Source organism: Bos grunniens, chromosome 4, assembly GCF_055505025.1.
Source record: "Bos grunniens cultivar Pamir isolate PY7600 chromosome 4, Bosgru_T2T1.0, whole genome shotgun sequence".
Taxonomy (NCBI): Eukaryota; Metazoa; Chordata; class Mammalia; order Artiodactyla; family Bovidae; genus Bos; species Bos grunniens.
In genome coordinates this window covers 14,196,086-14,215,576 of record NC_141168.1, presented here as the reverse complement: position 1 = coordinate 14,215,576, position 19,491 = coordinate 14,196,086, and the positions used below count along the sequence as shown (strand labels likewise).

General features: G+C 40.5%; 2 long non-coding RNA genes across 3 annotated transcripts in view; both read right to left on the bottom strand.

Annotated features, from left to right (window-relative positions):
- The window catches only part of LOC147373628 (uncharacterized), a 28,986-nt gene extending 15,995 nt beyond the window's left edge, over positions 1-12,991 (bottom strand). For both annotated transcript variants that reach the window (XR_015163143.1, XR_015163141.1), the window contains exons 1-2: positions 11,082-12,991; positions 5,393-5,479 (exon numbers count right to left, since the gene is read on the bottom strand). This is a non-coding gene — a long non-coding RNA (uncharacterized LOC147373628). The remainder of the gene's footprint in view (positions 1-5,392; positions 5,480-11,081) is intronic.
- Positions 12,992-16,302: 3,311 nt separating this feature from the next.
- LOC147373625 (uncharacterized) overlaps positions 16,303-19,491 on the bottom strand; it is a 51,777-nt gene continuing 48,588 nt past the window's right edge. The window contains exon 4 of the long non-coding RNA XR_015163130.1: positions 16,303-16,647. This is a non-coding gene — a long non-coding RNA (uncharacterized LOC147373625). The remainder of the gene's footprint in view (positions 16,648-19,491) is intronic.

The following is a 19,491-nucleotide window of genomic DNA, read 5'->3' as shown; positions in this document are numbered from 1 at the left end:
TCATTGAGAAGATGAGGACATTTTTTTTTCAGTGTGAAGAAGCATTGAGCTTCTAGCCTGGTAGTTCTTATGTTCATCTATGGTCTAGTGATTAACAAGCATGAGTTGTCTTGATTGCTTTAAGGATACGTTACAGAAGTAAAGAATTAACAATGTCATTTACCACACAAATATATCCATTTCCTTACATAAGACTAGGATACTAATATCTTTTCAATGATCTGGGCCTCAGTTTCTGTCCTATAACATCGAGAGTTGGGTTAGAACATCTCTGAGTTCTTCCAGCAATGTTTGAATGGTTCTTTTATGGAAAAGGGCTTCCCTGGCACCTCAGACAGTAAAGAATCTGCCTGCAATGCAGGAGACCCAGGTTCACTCCCTGGGTTGGGAAGATCCCCTGGAGAAGGGCATGGCTATCCACTCCAGTATTCTTGCCTGGAGAATCCTATGGACAGAGGAGCCTGAAGGGCTATAGTTCCAGAGGTCACAAAGAGTTGGACATGACTGAGTGACTTTCACTTTCACTTGATTCAAAGAGGGGTGGATCCTGCTTCAGTGGCAATGATGACCACCAGGGGGCAGACGAGAACATCCTTAGAATTATGCAAACATTCAGCCCTCCTTCTAGGGGTGGAGAAAGAAAGGGCAAGGTCATATCTTTCTGCTGAGAGGTGTGGTGTGAGGCCAGTTCCTGAAGATGCTGGTGCTTCTGCTGCTTCTGGGACCCAGTACGAGCCTTATTAGCTAAGTAGCTTGGTCAAGTGTGTGTGTGTGTGTGTGTGTGTGTGTGTGTTGGCATAAGTGAAGTAATAGTCAGGGATTGTGGACTTTTATAATTTTTGCAGTTTTTTTGGCTGCTTGGTTTGTGGGATCTTAGTTCCCCCACCAGGCATTGAACCTGGTCCATGGCAGTGAGAACACTGAATCCTAACCACTGGACCACCAGGGAATTCCTTAAGACTGTGGATTTTCTTACACTGAACAAAATGAGAGGGGACATTCCATCCTATTTGGAGGTGTAAAGGGCAAGGTGAGGAGCCACCAGTCAGGAAAGATGGGGGATGAGCAGCCTAAGAATTAGGACAGGATGATTTCACAAAACAGACAGGATTCTCTTGGAGCCAGGAGTAAGGTGAGCGAGTGAACATGGCGGTGGTTTTCTGCCTATGGTCATGTCTTCCTGTCCTGCTGGGCTCTCATCTCCTTGACCTCTGTCTCAGCAGGCTCTGGGCTTGGCGCTCTCGTCTCTCAGCAGCCCCGCAGGGCTGTCAGTAAGAGTGGAGCCTCTGTGACCATCGAGTGCCGTGCACTGGACTTTCAATCTACAACTGTGTTCTGGTACCGTCAGTTCCCGAAACAAGGCCTCGTGCTGATGGCAACTTCTAATGCGGGCACTGATGCCACATACGAAAAAGGTTATAACAAGGATAAGATTCCCATCAGTCAGCCAAACCTAACATTTTCATCTCTGACGGTGACACGTGTGGATCCTGCAGACAGCAGCCTCTACTTCTGCGGTGCTAGAGACACAGCGCTGGGCAGAGATCAGAGACCCAGACAAGAATCTTGGTAGTAACCCCCTTCCCACCCCACTGAACCATGGGGCCCTGTGGAAGGAGGTGTGGAGAGAGAAAAGCCACAGCCTCTCTGACTGAGTCATCTGTGGCTGTGTGTGTAGAGAGAGAAACGGAGAGAAAAATATCTGAGTAGAGAGCAGGGGGAAAGTATGGTGCTTGAGAACTACCCATATGGAAATGGAGCTAGGCCTGTAAATGGCCAACTAATCTGGAAAGTTCCCTGGACTGAAAATTATAAAATCTGGATTTTTTTCTGATTCTCCCGTATGCTAATCATAAGTTTTTAGATAAATTGACACATAATCCTATAGGTAGATCCCAAAAGGCTTGTCTAAAGCAATGAATACTTCTATAATGGGCTTCCCTGGTGGCTCAGACAGTAAGGAATCCATCTGCAATGGAGGAGATGGGGAGTTTGATCCATCCCTGGGTTGAGAAGTTCCCCTGGAGAAGGGAATGGCAACCCAATCCAGTATCTTGCCTGGAAAATTCCATGGACAGAGGAGCCTGGCAGGCTATAGTCCATGGGATCACAAAGAGTCAGACATGACTGAGTGACTAACACTTTTATAATAAACACTGGAGTTTTTTCCTCCAAGAAAATTCCACACTGTCTTGTCACCATCCTAGACTCTCAAGACAAATGGAATCATTAGGCAGCCAAGTAGAGATGTTCAGTCATGAAAGAATTCAGGATGTGCTCTATACAGTATTGAGGCTCATGAAAGAACAGGGTAGGACTGGACAGGGCAACCCTCTATACCCAAGTACAGAGCATGTGCAGAACCTTCACAAAGGGATCAGAGGGAGGAGAAGACAGAGAGGGTAAATAAGAAAGACTTCAGACAACAAGGCTTGTCTCAAAACTAGAAAGTTCTGTCAGAAGCCACAAGCTAGTAAGTGAAGCACTGAGTTTAAACCCCTAGAAAAATCCTTTTCTAGGAAAAGGAAAAATCACACATTGACTGTAAATCTTGTATAGCCCAGTAAAAATAAGCCAAAGATATTAACATACACTTTGGGAAGAAACATCTGTAATCAATAAACACTGATTTCCTGGTGATCAAGAAACATGGAGAAAGATGCAATTATATGTAACTTGATATCCCTTTGATTAGCAAAATATAAAAAGCCTAGAAATACAGAGAGTCTTTCAAATTGTGGTGCTGGAGAAGACTCTTGAGAGGCCCTTGGACTGCAAGGAGATCCAACCAGTCCACCCTAAAGGAAATCAGTCCTGAATATTCACTGGAACGACTGATGCTGAAGCTGAAGCTCCAATATTTTGACGATCTGGGGTGAAGACCTGACTTGTTGGAAAGACCCTTAGGCTGGGAAAGACTGAGAGCAAGAGGAGAAGGGAGCAACAGAAGATGAGATGGGTGGATGGCACCAGTAACTCAGTGGACCCAAGTTTAAGCAAACTCAGTGAGATAGTGATAGACAGAGAAGCCTGGTGTGCTACAGTCCATGGGGTCACAAAGAGTCTTGGACACGACTTAGTGACTAAACAACAACAACACACCTGTTGAGAGACAATGAAAGAAACAACTGAAGGGATATTGAAGCTAGGACGATGATGGTGGCAGTGCTAGAGATACAGGGAAATGAGTTTTAAAACATAATTAGGAAATAAATCAAAGACCTGGGTAACTGATTCATCACAAGAGGCAACAGATGGAGAGGAAGCTTTTGACTACAAGTCAGATGAATCAGGAGGACCAAGAGAGAAGAAGATCATGATTTTCTTGACATTGGGGATGCCTCTGAGACAGAAATCTCACCAGAAATATGCAGAAAGCAGTGGTATGTAGGAGTCAGGGACTTAAAAAATGGACCTGGGTGAAGGTAAAAATTTGGGACAATTTCCATAATTAGAAGAACCAAAGTGCCTTCTTGATTCCTTGATAACAGAATATACAAAGAAAATATCAAAGACTGAGGACAGAGATCTGAGGAGCCCACTCACCTTGAATGTGGCCCTAAGAGATTAAATTTAATTAACTGATCAATAACACCAATCAGTACGGGATCAGTGACTGTGTAACTAAGTACTAGTAGCAAGTCTCTGCAGTACTCCAGCAGGTCACCACACACATGGCTGCATGTTTCCTATCCTGATGATTCCTGGGGTGTCTGGCTGCCACTGTGCAGCATAGAGAAACTCCCCACTCGCCACACAGGAGGTGAAGACCGCCTGAGACCAGAGGGCCTGTGAGAAGTGTGCCCCTCTGAGCATCTAGTCAGTCAGTCAGTCAGAGTTATCAGGGCATCCCTTTGGCAAAGAATCCTCCTGCAACACAAGAAACTCCGGTTCAACACCTGTGTCGTGAAGATCCACTGGAGAAAGAATAGGCTACCCACTCCAGTATCCTTGGGCTTCCCTTATGGCTTAGCTGGTAACGAATCTGCCTGCAAAACGGGAGACCTGGGTTCGGTCCCTGGGTTGGGAAGATCCCCTGGAGAAGGGAAAGGTTACCCACTCCAGTATTCTGGCTTGAAGAATCCCATGGACTGGCGCAGAGTCGGACACAACTGAGAGACTTTCACTTGAGCACTAGGGGGTGATGTGAGTCTTTCTGTAAAACACATCAGTGCATATAGAGCAGCACCAACCTTCCTTCATTTGAGAAGTTGTCTGATACTTCTGGAAACTCAGGTGAGATCTTTGAGGTAGTGGTTGTGAAAGCATGAGTAAGGATTAATCAGATCCATTGCACCTGCCTTCACTAATCAAGGTCGTCTTAAGACTTGCTTGGCCTCCAAGTGGCATGTATCCTGAATAAGATGTTTGCCTGAGTTATTTTCCAGGAAACTGCCGGTAGTGCAGCAGAGCCCAGAGTCAGCTGTGTCTAGTTTGAGCCAAACTGGTTGAGACTGGTTAGAACCAGCGACCCTCCTCCTAGGGAAGCACAGGTGTCTGCCTGGGGATATTTTGACCTCAGAGGATCCAAGACTCCATTCTCAGATCTTGCTGAGCACTTCTGTGGTGAACGGGCAGAGGCTACAGCTCATTTACCCCAGCAGAGAAGGACAACGCATGCACGTTTTTTCAGTCACCCTCCCCCAAGCTTCCCAAGCACCCCAGGCTCCCCATGTGCACATGCTCAGTAGCTAATTCGTTCCCGACACTTTGGGACCCCATGGATGTAGCCCGCCAGGCTCCTCTGTTCATGGGATTCTCCAGGCAAAAATACTGGAGTGGGTTGCCATTTCCTTCTCCAGGGGATCATCCCAACCCACGGATTGAACCCGTATTCCTCGCATTGGCAGGGCAGATTTCTTTACCACTGAGCCACCAGGGAAGCCCATATCTCAGACCATCAGGTCATGCTTCATTCGTGACCCTGTAAATACCCTGTGCCCCTTGCCTTTGCAGAGGCGGATTTGAGGTCTTGTTTTCCCTGGTGGCTCAGTGGTAAAGAACCCACAGGCCAATGCAGGAGACATGGGTTCAATCCCTGGGTTGGGAAGATCCCCTGGAGAAGTAAACTACAACCCACTCTAGTATTCTTGCCAGGAGAATCCCATGGACAGAAGAGTCTGGAGGGCTACAGATCAAGGGTCACAGAGTCAGCCCAACAGGGTAGGGGGGCAGGGGATACCTTTGCTTGGCTGGCTTGAGAAGAAGCCCTTACTTTGCTGAAAACATCAGAGTCTCAGCAGTTTGGCTCCTTGTACTTAGGGCAAAATGAACCTGCTAACAGTTGGGAGAATGATTTGCAGCTATCCAGGGATGACAATAGGGCTTGAAAATAGCAGAATCTAATTCTACACTTTCTAATCCCCAGAGCATGTATCACAGTCTACAGTACCAGTAGTTGTTCTGGTCACAGGTCATTGATAAGTAAGCCAATGAAGGTCATCACTAGTTCTGCTCCACATTGTGTTGAATTTCCAGCCTGGTAAAACAAGAAAAAAGCATGAAAATGAAAAAAGAAGGGGGAAAGAGTGATTATAGACAGATGACAAGTTTCGAGGGTGTGAAGGAATCTAAAGAAGCATTGCATTATTTATAATAACATTTAATAAGTTAATGAAAATTAACATAAAGTCAATTTATTTTACATACTAGCAATAGATTTTTAAAGAGAGATCATTTAGGAACAGAAAATATAAAAGATAATACACCTAAATCTATACAAAGATAAAGAATTCAGAAATTTATTAAATTTTAGAGGAAGGCATTTTAAAATCTGAAATAAGTGAAGTTACATGCCGTGATCATGAAGAAGTTAAATTGAGTGAAGTTGCTCAGTCGTGCCTGACTCTCTGCGACCCCATGGACAGTAGCCTGCACCCAGCTCCTCAGTCCATGGGATTTTCAAGGCAAGAGTACTGGAGTGGGTTGCCATTTCCTTCTCCAGGGAATTTTCCCCACCCAGGGATCACACCCAGGTCTCAATGCATTGTAGACAGACGCTTTACCGTCTGAGCCACCAGGGAAGTCCATGAATAAGTTAAACCAGTACTAAAAGTATTCCAGTTTCAGCACTATCATCTATGTATTCACTACAGCACTAAACAAAGTCACAACAGGAATTTTATGAAATTTGACAAAAGTAGTCAAAATTTAAGTGGAAAAAAGAGGAAAGAATACTCAAGATAATATTAAAGAACTACAAAGTGATGTGAATTTGCAATCTAATCATCAAATTATTTTATAATTTTGTATAAGTAAGTGGACAAATGGAAAATCATAAATTTAAAATAGCTATGCATTTTAGCTATGCATAAGGCACTTAATATATGCAGACTACATCATGAGAAATGCTGGGCTGGAAGAAGCACAAGCTGGAATCAAGATTGCTGGGAGAAATATCAATAACCTCACATATGCAGATGACACCACCCTTATGACAGAAAGTGAAGAGGAACTAAAAAGCCTCTTGATGAAGGTGAAAGAGGAGAGTGAAAAAGTTGGCTTAAAACTCAACATTCAGAAAACGAAGATCATGGCATCTGATCCCATCACTTCATGGGAAATAGATGGGGAAACAGTGGAAATAGTGTCAGACTTTATTTTTTGGGGCTCCAAAATCACTGCAGATGGCGACTGCAGCCATCAAATTAAAAGAAGCTTACTCCTTGCAAGAAAAGTTATGACCAACTTAGATAGCATATTGAAAAGCAGAGACATTACTTTGCCAACAAAGGTCCATCTAGTCAAGGCTATGGTTTTTCCAGTGGTCATGTATAGATGTGAGAGTTGGACTGTGAAGAAAGCTGAGCGCTGAAGAATTGATGCTTTTGAAGTGTGGTGTTGGAGAAGACTCTTGAGAGTCCCTTGGACTGCAAGGAGATCCAACCAGTCCATTCTGAAGGAGATCAGCCCTGGGATTTCTTTGGAGGGAATGATGCTGAAGCTGAAACTCCAGTACTTTGGCCACCTCATGAGAAGAGTTGACTCATTGGAAAAAACTCTGATGCTGGGAGGGATTGGGGGCAGGAGGAGAAGGGGATGACAGAGGATGAGATGGCTGGATGGCATCACTGACTCGATGGACGTGAGTCTGAGTGAACTCTGGGAGTTGGTGATGGACAGGGAGGCCTGGCGTGCTGCAATTCACAGGGTCGCAAAGAGTCGGACACGACTGAGCGACTGAACTGAACTGAACTTAACTGAATATATGGTAAAGCTACCACTGCAGGTATGTAGGGGAGTAATGCAATATACAAGTTCTTCTGGGACAAGTAGTTCTCCACAAGAAGAAAAATTAATCTAAACTCTTTCTCACAACATAAGCACAAAAAAAAAAATTCTAAAAGGATTAAATGCTTAAATGCAACATTTAAATTATTAACTATTTGGTAAATATTATAGGAATATATTTTTATGAACTTGAGCTATGGAAACATTGCTTATAAAGAATTAAAGAATTCACACCTTCCAAAAAAAAGAATGATAGACTTTACTAAATAAGAAATATCAACAAAAAATTTACAAAGAGTTAAAACACAAGTCACAAATTGAAAAGATATTAGCATACATGTAAATGACAAAGTTTAGTATCTGAGATATATGAAGAACTGTTTTAAATAAATGATAATCTACCAAAAGTATGAGAAAAGAGCAATGTACAGAGGAACCAGTGGCCTATAAATGTATTACTTCAGAATATCAATCTCCTTAGCAGTCATAAAAATGCAAGCTAAAGCTATAGTGAGATACAACTTTAACCTAACAGACTGAGAAAATTAAAAGAACAGTACATGCCAATTGAGTGCTAGATGACAAACATGTGAATATAGTTCATAAACTGTTGTGGGACTATTTATTTCCTTAATTAATTTGGAAACCATTTTGACTTGCTATGTATAATAGACATGGTGACCCTAAGGCTCAATTTTTACAATCCCAGGTATAGAGAAACTTTACACCTAAGTATGTAAAGAATTGTGTAAGAATACACTCCTATTTGTCATAGCATTAAAATCTGGGTAAAAAAAAAAAAAAAACGACAACTAGGGTGCATGAGGTTAAATGGATAATAGATTCTGACAAACCAGTAAATGGACTCCTACATATTAGTGAAACTGATTTATCTGAAACTACATGAGACAACATGATTTAATATTATAGGCATATGTTGAATGAAAAAAGAGCATGGCCAAGAAAAAGAACTCCCACAAAAAATTTAAAAGCCAAACAACACTGATTAATACAAAATTTGCAGATTCTTACATAAATGAGAAAAACTGTAATGAAAAGCAAGTGAATAAAAATATGAATTTCAGGAGTGTAGTTACATGGACATGGTAGAAAAACAAAAATGAAGTCTATAAAAATAACACAGGGCTTAAAAATTCTTAGTGCTAATCTAACTCCTAAGCTGATTGATTCAAACAAGAGGATTCGCTTTATTTTTTTCCCTAAATGCATTGCATATTCATCATAAATATTATTTTGCATAAGTTCAACATTTAACTTTTTCATTTAAAGAGGCACATATATGATTTTTTTTCTTTTTTCTTTTTTAATTTTATTTTAAACTTTACAATATTGTATTAGTTTTGCCAAATATCGAAATGAATCTGCCACAGGTATACCCGCGTTCCCCATCCTGAACCCTCCACCCTCCTCCCTCCCCTCCCCTCCCTCTGGGTCGTCCCAGTGCACCAGCCCCAAGCATCCAGTACCGTGCATCGAACCTGGACTGGCGACTCGTTTCATACATGATATTATGCATGTTTCAATGCTATTCTCCCAAATCTCCCCACCCTCTCCCTCTCCCACAGAGTCCATAAGACTGATCTATACATCGGTGTCTCTTTTGCTGTCTCATACACAGGGTTATTGTTACCATCTTTCTAAATTCCATATATATGCGTTACTATACTGTATTGGTGTTTTTCTTTCTGGCTTACTTCACTCTGTATAATAGGCTCCAGTTTCATCCACCTCATTAGAACTGATTCAAATGTATTCTTTTTAATGGCTGAGTAATACTCCATTGTGTATATGTACCACTGCTTTCTTATCCATTCATCTGCTGATGGACATCTAGGTTGCTTCCATGTCCTGGCTATTATAAACAGTGCTGTGATGAACATTGGGGTACACATGTCTCTTTCCCTTCTGGTTTCCTCAGTGTGTATGCCCAGCAGTGGGATTGCTGGATCATAAGGCAGTTCTATTTCCAGTTTTTTAAGGAATCTCCACACTGTTCTCCATAGTGGCTGTACTAGTTTGCATTCCCACCAACAGTGTAAGAGGGTTCCCTTTTCTCCACACCCTCTCCAGCATTTATTATTTGTAGACTTTTGGATTGCAGCCATTCTGACTGGTGTGAGATGGTACCTCATTGTGGTTTTGATTTGCATTTCTCTGATAATGAGTGATGTTGAGCATCTTTTCATGTGTTTGTTAGCCATCTGTATGTCTTCTTTGGAGAAATGTCTATTTAGTTCTTTGGCCCATTTTTTGATTGGGTCATTTATTTTTCTGGAGTTGAGCTGTAGGAGTTGCTTGTATATTTTTGAGATTAGTTTTTTGTCCGTTGCTTCATTTGCTATTATTTTCTCCCATTCTGAAGGCTGCCTTTTCACCTTGCTAATAGTTTCCTTTGTTGTGCAGAAGCTTTTAAGTTTAATTAGGTCCCATTTGTTTATTTTTGCTTTTATTTCCAATATTCTGGGAGGTGGGTCATAGAGGATCCTGCTGTGATGTATGTCAGAGAGTGTTTTGCCTATGTTCTCCTCTAGGAGTTTTATAGTTTCTGGTCTTACGTTGAGATCTTTAATCCATTTTGAGTTTATTTTTGTGTATGGTGTTAGAAAGTGTTCTAGTTTCATTCTTTTACAAGTGGTTGACCAGTTTCCCCAGCACCACTTGTTAAAGAGATTGTCTTTAATCCATTGTATATTCTTGCCTCCTTTGTCAAAGATAAGGTGTCCATATGTGTGTGGGTTTATCTCTGGGCTTTCTATTTTGTTCCATTGATCAATATTTCTGTCTTTGTGCCAGTACCATACTGTCTTGATAACTGTGGCTTTGTAATACAGCCTGAAGTCAGGTAGGTTGATTCCTCCAGTTCCATTCTTCTTTCTCAAGATCGCTTTGGCTATTCGAGGTTTGTTGTATTCCATACGAATTGTGAAATTATTTGTTCTAGCTCTGTGAAGAATACCATTGGTAGCTTGATAGGGATTGCATTGAATCTATAAATTGCTTTGGGTAGTATACTCATTTTCACTATATTGATTCTTCCAATCCATGAACATGGTATATTTCTCCATCTATTAGTGTCTAAAGAGGCAGATATATGATTTTTTAACTGCAGTGGAAACTATGATTGATAACAGCAAGCTGTTCACTGTCTGAGAGGGAAGGGAGAAGGCAAATCTACAAGTTAAAAAAGGAAATAAATTGTTAATATGTAAATAACTTTAATTTTTAAAGAAATAGTGAAAGAGCAGAATCAGGAGAAAGAAAATTAAAGCAGTTTGAAATCCACACCAGTAGTTTAACAGCTTTCTCTGCCCTCCCAGGCTGTGCAACGTTAGTCTAATTTTCCATATGATGACCACGAAAAGTAATCACGTCACAAGCAGGTGCGGAAGGGGGATGAGGAGCCTTAGAGAAAATGTCGCTGTCCTGCTTTCTCCCTGAGCCAGCCATGTGCTTCAGCCTTCTGTGCTGTGCGGCTTTTTGTTTTCTTTTGGGGAGCAGGTGAGGTGAACTTATTGGATTACAGTTTCAGGAGTTTCTCCTGTGGCTGCAAAATGAGGCTTTCTCCTGGGCTTTCACTGCACTTTCTCTCTCTTTCCTTACAGGCTCCATGGACACTGAGGTCACCCAGAGTCCCAGTCATCTGGTCAAAGGAAAAGACCAGAAAGCAAAGATGGATTGTGTCCCCATAAAAAGACACTCTTACGTTCACTGGTATCGCAAGAAGCTGGAAGAAGCATTAGAATTTTTGGTTTACTTTCAGAAGCAAGACATTGTGGAAGATACAGCCATGTTCAAACAGCGATTTTCAGCTGAGTGCCCCCAAAACTCACCCTGCAGCCTGGAAATCAACTCCACCGAGGCAGCGGACTCGGCTCTGTATTTCTGTGCCAGCAGCCAGTCCACAGTGCTGCACATCAGCTCTCCTTAGAACACAAACTCACTGTGGACCCAGCTCAGGAAATCAGTGGTGTCGGAAGAGGGTAGGAACTAACAGAAGCCCACCTTGAAAGAGCATAAAGCAGAAGGAAAAATCTGTAAATGGCCACACAGGATGAGCAGAAGGGGAGGTGGAAAACAGCTAGTGGGAACACAAACCCAAGGGTAGGGCAGGAAGCTGTAAGGGGTCTCAGATTCCCCAGGTTGCAGGGTATCTGGCAAAGGAGACACAGGATGTAACCTTGATGGGTTCCTAACAATCTTTATTAAAATATGCAGTTCTGAGCTTTTCATCTGGCAAAGCTGTACCTTTAAGAATAAGGATAATCGTCAAGTCATCTGTCTTCCCCGGGTACCCTAATCACCTGGCTCTGCACATTCATGGTCCAGACCCAGAGACTCCTCAGGGTTCATGGCTGCTTCTCTCAGCTGTCCCTACCAGAGAAACTGAGCAAGAAATTCAGCAACTCCCTTCATCCAGATTCCTGCAATCGTGCAACTCTTAAAAGCATCATTGAGGCATAACATACCCACAACAAAATACACCCATTTTAGGCACATACTGATGTATTTTGACAAGTTTTTACACCCATGTAACCAGCATGACAATCAAGATACAAAATGTTTCCCCCTTCCCAAAACATCCCCCATGGCATTTTACCAAGGTTCTTTTAACTTCTCTCACTATTGCTTTGTATATTTTCTTTATCAATCATGTTCTGCACATATTTTGTTGAATTTTTCTTAGTTTTTCCTCAAATTATTTTAAGAGATACATTATGAATGCACTTTTTAATACTCATAAGGAATTTATTTAGTAAAATATTTTTTGCCAAGACTTTATATATTAATACTTTGATTTAGTCTTACATTTCTCAGTTGATGTCTCAACCTCAGTATAGAGGTTTATAGAAAAGGACCTTTTCCAGAAGTTAGTGTATACTGGCAACCAAAACTGAGATCACAAAAATAGCCTCATTTTCTGTGTGCCCAACTGTTAGGACTGCTCTGCTTTAGAGGAAAAGAGACTAAATCAAACATATTGTTAAAGTTAAGAAGAAATATATTTTGCTTATGAAAATAAGCTAGTGAATTAAAAATAATTAAGGAGAATATTTGACAAAGCACATGATTTGCAAAGAAAAATGTGGATGCTGCCTCTCTGCTGGTCAATCTGTGAATACATTTCTTATTTTTCCCATCGGCCAGTTCCACAATTAATATTGTTAAAAGGTCTGTACTACAGATTTACTGCAGTCTCTGTCAAAGTCCCTATGAACAGAACTAAAACAAATAGTTGTAAAATTGGTATGAAACCACATGAGGTCCCAGATAGTGAAAGCAATCAAGAGGAAAAAGAACAAAGCTAGAGATAGTACAGTCTCTGATGTCAGTGAATGCTCAAAGCCATAATAATCAAAACAGAATGGAATGGGTGCAAAAATGGACACAGAACAGGGAGCCCAGAAACAAACCCAGGCTTGTATGGTCAGTTCAACTACGGCAAAGAATGCAGGAATATACAGTTTGGAAACAACTTCCTCCTCAATAAGCAGTACTAGTGAAACTGGACAACTACATAACAGAATGAAGTTAGGACATTTCCTCACCCCACACACAAATATAAACTCAAAATGGATTAAAGACCAACCTGTAAGGCCAGAAACCATAAAACTCCCAGAAGAAAACCCAGGCAGAACATTCTTTGACATCTGTTGTAGCAATGTATCTTTTGATCTGTCTCTACAAAGAAAAGAAACAAAAGCAAAAATAAACAAACGGGACCTAATCAAGATTAAAACCTTGTCACAGAAATAAAGAAGAGACAAAAAAAGTTGTTGAAACAAAAATCCAACCTGATGAATGGAAGAAAATGTTTGCAAAAAATAACACCAGTAAAGCATTAATATCCAAAATATCTAAACAGTTCAGGCAATTCAATTTAAAAACCACAAAAGAACCCAGTTACAAATTGGGCATAAGATCTCTCATCTCCTTGCTTGGTTGCCTTGCAAACAAACCTCTTCTTGCTCCAAACATGGGCATCTAGTGTTTTGTCTTCCTGTGGGTCAGCCAAGATGAACCTGGTCCAGCAGCATTGGGGATAATGATGCGGATATCCTGGCATGCCAGTAACTCCTTTAATAGTAAGATCTAATGTTACCCTTTGTAACCCCCATAGCATCTACCACATATCCAATATCTGTATGTCTACATCAAACATAGCTGATGAATAAGTAAATGAATGTGACCACAATTTCTAGTCAAGACTGTGCTGAATTTCAAACCAGCAGAACAAGAGAAAAGAGTGTGAATAAGAAAAGGAGGGAAAAAAGTGATTAAGGACAGATGGCAAATTTAGAAGAACCAAAAGAATCTAGAGAAGTATTGCATTATTAACAACAATAAATTTAATAAGTACTGAATTTAGCATGAATATAAAAAGTCAGTTTATTTCTATATTCCAGCAACAAACAGTTAAAAATATCTTTAGGGAGAGACCATTTACAAATTTTAAAATAACATAAAATACATAAAAACAAATTGATTAGGTAAATGAGACTTTAATACAGAAAAATATTAAATCTTAAAGGAAAACATTTTAAAAATCTGAAATAAGTGAAGATTTATACCATGATCATGAAAAAAATTAAACCCGTAGTGTTTCTGCACTATTATCTATGAATTCAATGCAGCACAAAACAAAATCACAATAGGTATTTTCATGAAATTTGGTGAAAGTAAACTGAAATTTATGTGGAATAAAGAGAATAGGGAAGATAATATTGAACAAGTAGAAAACAAGGTGGTTCCTCTTTGAATCACCAAACCATTTCCTAATTTAGGACAATGAAAAAGGCATAAGAATTTACAAATGGAAAATCATATATTTGAAAGGGCAGCATGCTTATATAGGCATATTATATATGATTGAGCCATCACTGCATGTATGAATAGGAATAAGGCACTATACAAAATGTTCTTCTGGGACAAGTTGTTATAAAAGATTTTAAAAATTAAAATTCCATACATTATAAAAGAATTAAATGCTTCAGTGCAACATTCAAAATGTCAGCTGTTTGATAAATAACTTGTGAATTTATCTTTATGACCTTGGAGTATGAAAGCGTTGCTTATAAAGAATTAAATGTGTACACTCCACAACAAGAATGTAGACCCAACTAAATTAGAAGTATCAATAAAAAACACTGCAGCACTCTCCTGGGGTCCGTTGGCTAAGACTCGGTGTTCTCAGTGCAGGGGGCCCAGATTCCATCCCTGGCCAGGGAACTAGACCCCCCAGGCTGCAACAGTGAGCCTGTGTGCCACAGCCAAGACCCTGAGCAGCCAAAGAGATACATAAACATAGTTTTTAAAAATTACAAAGAGTGAAACACAAGCCACAAAATCAAAAGGTATTAGTAACAAATGTAACTGACAAAATCTGGTAACCAGAATATGTAAGGAACTGTTACAAATAAGTAATAGCTGCTGCTGCTGCTGCTGCTAAGTCTCTTCAGTCATGTCCGACTCTGTGTGACCCCATAGACGGCAGCCCACCAGGCTCCCCCGTCCCTGGGATTCTCCAGGCAGGAACACTGGAGTGGGGTGCCATTTCCTTCTCCAATGCATGAAAGTGAAAAGTGAAAAGTGAAAGTGAAGTCGCTCAGTCGTGTCTGACTTCGCGACCCCATGGACTGCAGCCTACAGAAAACACTAGTGGCCTATAAGCATAAAAAAATATATTCAACCTCCTCAACAATCATGAAAGTGCAAACTAAGACTACAGTCAGATACCATTTTATCCTAATGGACTGGCAAAAGAATTCTGCCAATTGAGTTCTAGATGTGTAACACTAGAAAACACAATAAAATGTTCTTGCGATTATTTGACTTAATTAACTTGGAAAGCATTTTGTCTCAGTATGTAAAGTTAACGTGGTGACCCTAAGGCTCAATTTTTATATTCCCAGGTATAGGGAAATATTACAACTTGGTTTATAAAGAAAGGTATGAGAATGTAGTCCATTTGTACTAGTACCAAAATCTAGAGGAAAAAACTACTGTGAATAAATTCGAGAATGGATAATAAATTCTGATAAACTAATAAATGGAATTCTACTTATTAATGAAATTGAATTAACTAAAATTATGTGCAAAACATGAATTGTTGGCACAGACACACTATTGAATAAAAAAGGAACATTACCAGAACAAAATATAAACAGAATGAACCCCTTAGATAATTTTCAAAAACGTAAAACACTGATGAATAAATACAGATTCTTACATAAATCTAAAAGTTGTAATAGAAAGTGAGTAAAAATTTGAACTTCGGGATTATGGTTACCTAGACCTGGTAGAAAAGAATAATAGAATCTAGGAAAACAACAAGGACAAAATTCTCTGGGAAAATCTACCTTCCAAACTGATTGCTTCAGGCAAGATCATTCATTTTATTATTTGACTAGATCTATTGCAAATACTTCTTTTGTATAGTTCAAAATTTGGTTTGCTAACATAAAGTAGCTGCTATCCCACTTTATAAGTGCAGTAGAAGTTATGATTGACATACCGCAAGTTATATGGCTCATTGTCTGAGAGGGAAGGGAGGAGGAGAGGGGGCAAATGGAGAAATTTAAAAAGCAAATAAATTATTCATGAGAAATGATTTTATATTTGAAGAAGTGATGGAAGAGCAGAATCAGGAAACAGAAAGTTAAAGCAGGTTGGAATGCATACTGATTATTTCACAGCTTTCCTTGTCCTGTCAGCCTATGAAATATTATAGTCTCAGGTACCCGGGAACTGTGAGGACCACAGGAAGTGACCACGTCACAAGGAGGTGCTGAAGGGGGATGAGACGCCTGAGAGGAAACGCCGCTGCCCTGCTTTCTCCTGGAGTCAGCCATGAGCCTCAGCCTCCTGTGCTGGGTGGCTCTTTTTCTCTGGGGAGCAGGTGAGGCAAATGTATTGGATTTAAGTCTCAGGACTTTCTCCTATGGCTGCCAAATCAGGCTCCCTCTAGGGCTTTTTGTGAACTTTCTCTTTCCTTACAGGCTCCATGGACACTGAGGTCACCCAGAGTCCAGGTCATCTGGTCAAAGGAAAAGACCAGAAAGCAAAGATGGATTGTGTCCCCATAAAAGGACATGTTCATGTATACTGGTATCACAAGAAGCCAGAAGGAGCATTTGAGTTTTTGGTTTATTTGTTGAATGGAAAAGTTACAGAAGATACAGCCATGTTCAAACAGCGATTTTCAGCTGAGTGCCCCCATAACTCACCTTGCGGCCTGGAAATCAACTCCACCGAGGCAGCGGACTCGGCTCTGTATTTCTGTGCCAGCAGCCAGTCCACAGTGCTGCGCGTCAGCTCTTCTTAGAGCACAAACTCACCGTGGACCCAGCTCAGGAAATCAGTGGTGTCGTAGGAGGGTAGGAATTAACAGAAACCCACCTTGAAAGAGCATAAATCAGAAGGAAAAACCTGTAAATGGCCACACAGGATGAGCAGAAGGGGAGGTGGAAAACAGCTGGTGGGAACACAAACCCAAGGAGGAGGAAGGAAGCTGTGAGGGGTCTCAGATTCCCCAGTTTGCAGGGTATCTGGCAAAGGAGACACAGGATGTGCCTTAATGGGTTTCTAACCATCTTTATTAAAACATGCAGTTCTGTGCTTTTCATCTGGCAAAGCTGTGGCTTCATACATAGGGATAATCAGCAGGTCACCTGTCTTCCGTGGGGACCCTGATCACCTGGCTCAGCACATTCATCGCTCCAGACCTAGAGACTCCTCAGGGTTCATGGCTGCTTCTCATCTGTCCCTGACAGAGAAACTGAGCAGAAAAATCAGCATCTCCCTTCAACCAGATTCCTGCAATCGTGCAAATTTTAGAAGCAACTTTGAGGCATAACATACCAAAACAAAATGCACCAATTTAGGTCTGTATTTCAGTACATTGTGCCAAGTTTTAACCCATGCAACCAGCATGAGAATCAAGACACAGACTATTTCTCCCTGCCCCAAAATCCCTCCATGCTATTTTACTAAGGTCTTTTTAACTTCTTTTACCATTGCTTTGTACATTTTTTATTGACTTTGTCCAGCACATATTTTGTTGAATTTTTTTTTACTTTTCTCTAATATTTTTAAGACATGTATTATGAATTTACTTTTTAATACTCACATGGAATTTATTTATTCAAATATTTCTTACAAGACTTTGCATTATCACACTTTGACTTAGTCTTTACTTTTCTCAATTGATGTCTCAACCATAATATATTATAGAAAAACACCCTCTCCAGAAATTAGTGTTCACCAGCAACCATACCTGAGATCATAAGAGCAGCCTCATTTTATGTGTGCCTGTTAGTATTGTTCTGCTTTAAAGTAAAAGAAACTAATTCAACCATACTGGAAGAGTTAAGAAGAGATACATTTTGCTTATGAAAATAAACCAGTTAATTAACTATATTTAAGGAGTTATTTGACTGCAAAGCACATGACTTGCAAAGAAGAATTTCAGTTGCTGCATCTCTGCTGGTCAAGTCTGTGAATTCATTTCTTGCTCCTCTCATGGGCCATTTCTAAAATTAATATTGCTAAAAGGTCTGTACTACAGATGTAATGCAGTCCCTATCGAAATGTCTACAACAATTTTCATAGAACTAGACCAAATAGTTCTAAAATTTACGCGAAACACAGAGAAGACCCCAGATAGTAAAGAGCATTCAAGAGAATAAAAAAATGCCCACAAAGCAAAAGGTGTCATACTCTCTGACTTCAGTTAATATTATTAATACAGAGCTATAATAATCAAAACAGAATGATATTGCCACAAAAAATGGACATACAACTGAGAGTCTAGAAATAAACCCACGAAAACACGGTCAGTGAAACTATGACAAAGAATGCAAGAATATACAGTTTAGAAAAGATTGTCTCCAATAAGTAGTACTGGTAAAACTGGACAGCTACATAACAGAATGAAATTAGAACGTTTTCACACCCCACACACTTATATAAACTCAAAATGGATTAAAGACTGATGTGCAGGCCAGGAATAACAAAACTCCTAGAAGAAAACACAGAATGCTCTTTGACATCTATTGTAGCAATGTATATTCAGATCTGTCTCACTGGGGAAGGAAAACAAAAGCAAAAATAAACAAATGCAATTGAATTAACCTTAAAATCTTCTTACAGCAAAAACAAACAAACAAAAGAGAACCACTGACAAAAAAAAGATAACGTGCTGAATGGAAGAAAATATATGCAAACAAAATAATCAGTAAACCATTAATATGCAAAATATATAAACAGTCAGGCAACTCAATATGAAAAACACAAACAACACAATTTTAAAATTGGGCAGAAGATCTTTCATCTCTTTGCCTGATTCCTTTGCAAATAAATCCCTTCCCTGACGCAAATGGGCTTCCCTTATGGCTCAGTTGGTAAGGAATCCGCCTGCAATGCAGGAGACCCCAGTTCAGTTCCTGGGTAGGGAAGATCTGCTGGAGAAGGCATAGGCTACCCACTCAAGTCTTCTTGGGCTTCCCTGGTGGCTCAGCTGGTAAAGAATTCACCTGCAATGTGGGAGACCTGGGTTTGATCCCTGGTTTGGGAAGATCCTCTAGAGAAGGGAACGACCCACTCCAGTATTCTGGCCTGGAGAATTCCACAAACTGTATAGTCCATGGGGTCGCAAAGAGTTGGACATGACTGAGCGACTTTCACTCTCACTTTCTGCAGCAAACCTGGGCATCTAGGGTTTTGGCTTCATGTGGGTCAGCCAAGATGAACCTGGGCCAATACCAGTCGGAAGAGTGATGTGCTTCCCTGGTGGCACTAGTGGTCAAGAACCTGCCTGCCAATGCAGGAGATGTAGAGACATTCGTCTGATCTCTGAGTAGGGAAGATCCCCTGGAGGAGGGCAAGGCAACCCACTCTGGTATTCTTGTCTCGAGAATTCCATGGGCAGAGGAGCCTGGCAGACTACAGTCCATGGGTGGCAAAGAGTCAGACACGACGATCATTTTCCCTTTCACTTGGCATGTGGATAATGCCTTTAATAGCAGGATATAATCTCATACCTTGTAACCCTCATAACATCTACCACATATTTAGTACCTGTAGTTCTCCGAGTCAAATATAACTGATAAATAAGTAAATGAATGGCACTAGCATTTCTAGTGAAGATTTTGCCAAATTCCAGCCAGTAGAACAAGAAAAAAAGTCTGAGAATGAGAAAAGGAGGGGAAGAAAATTTTAAAACACAGATGGCAAGTTTAGAAG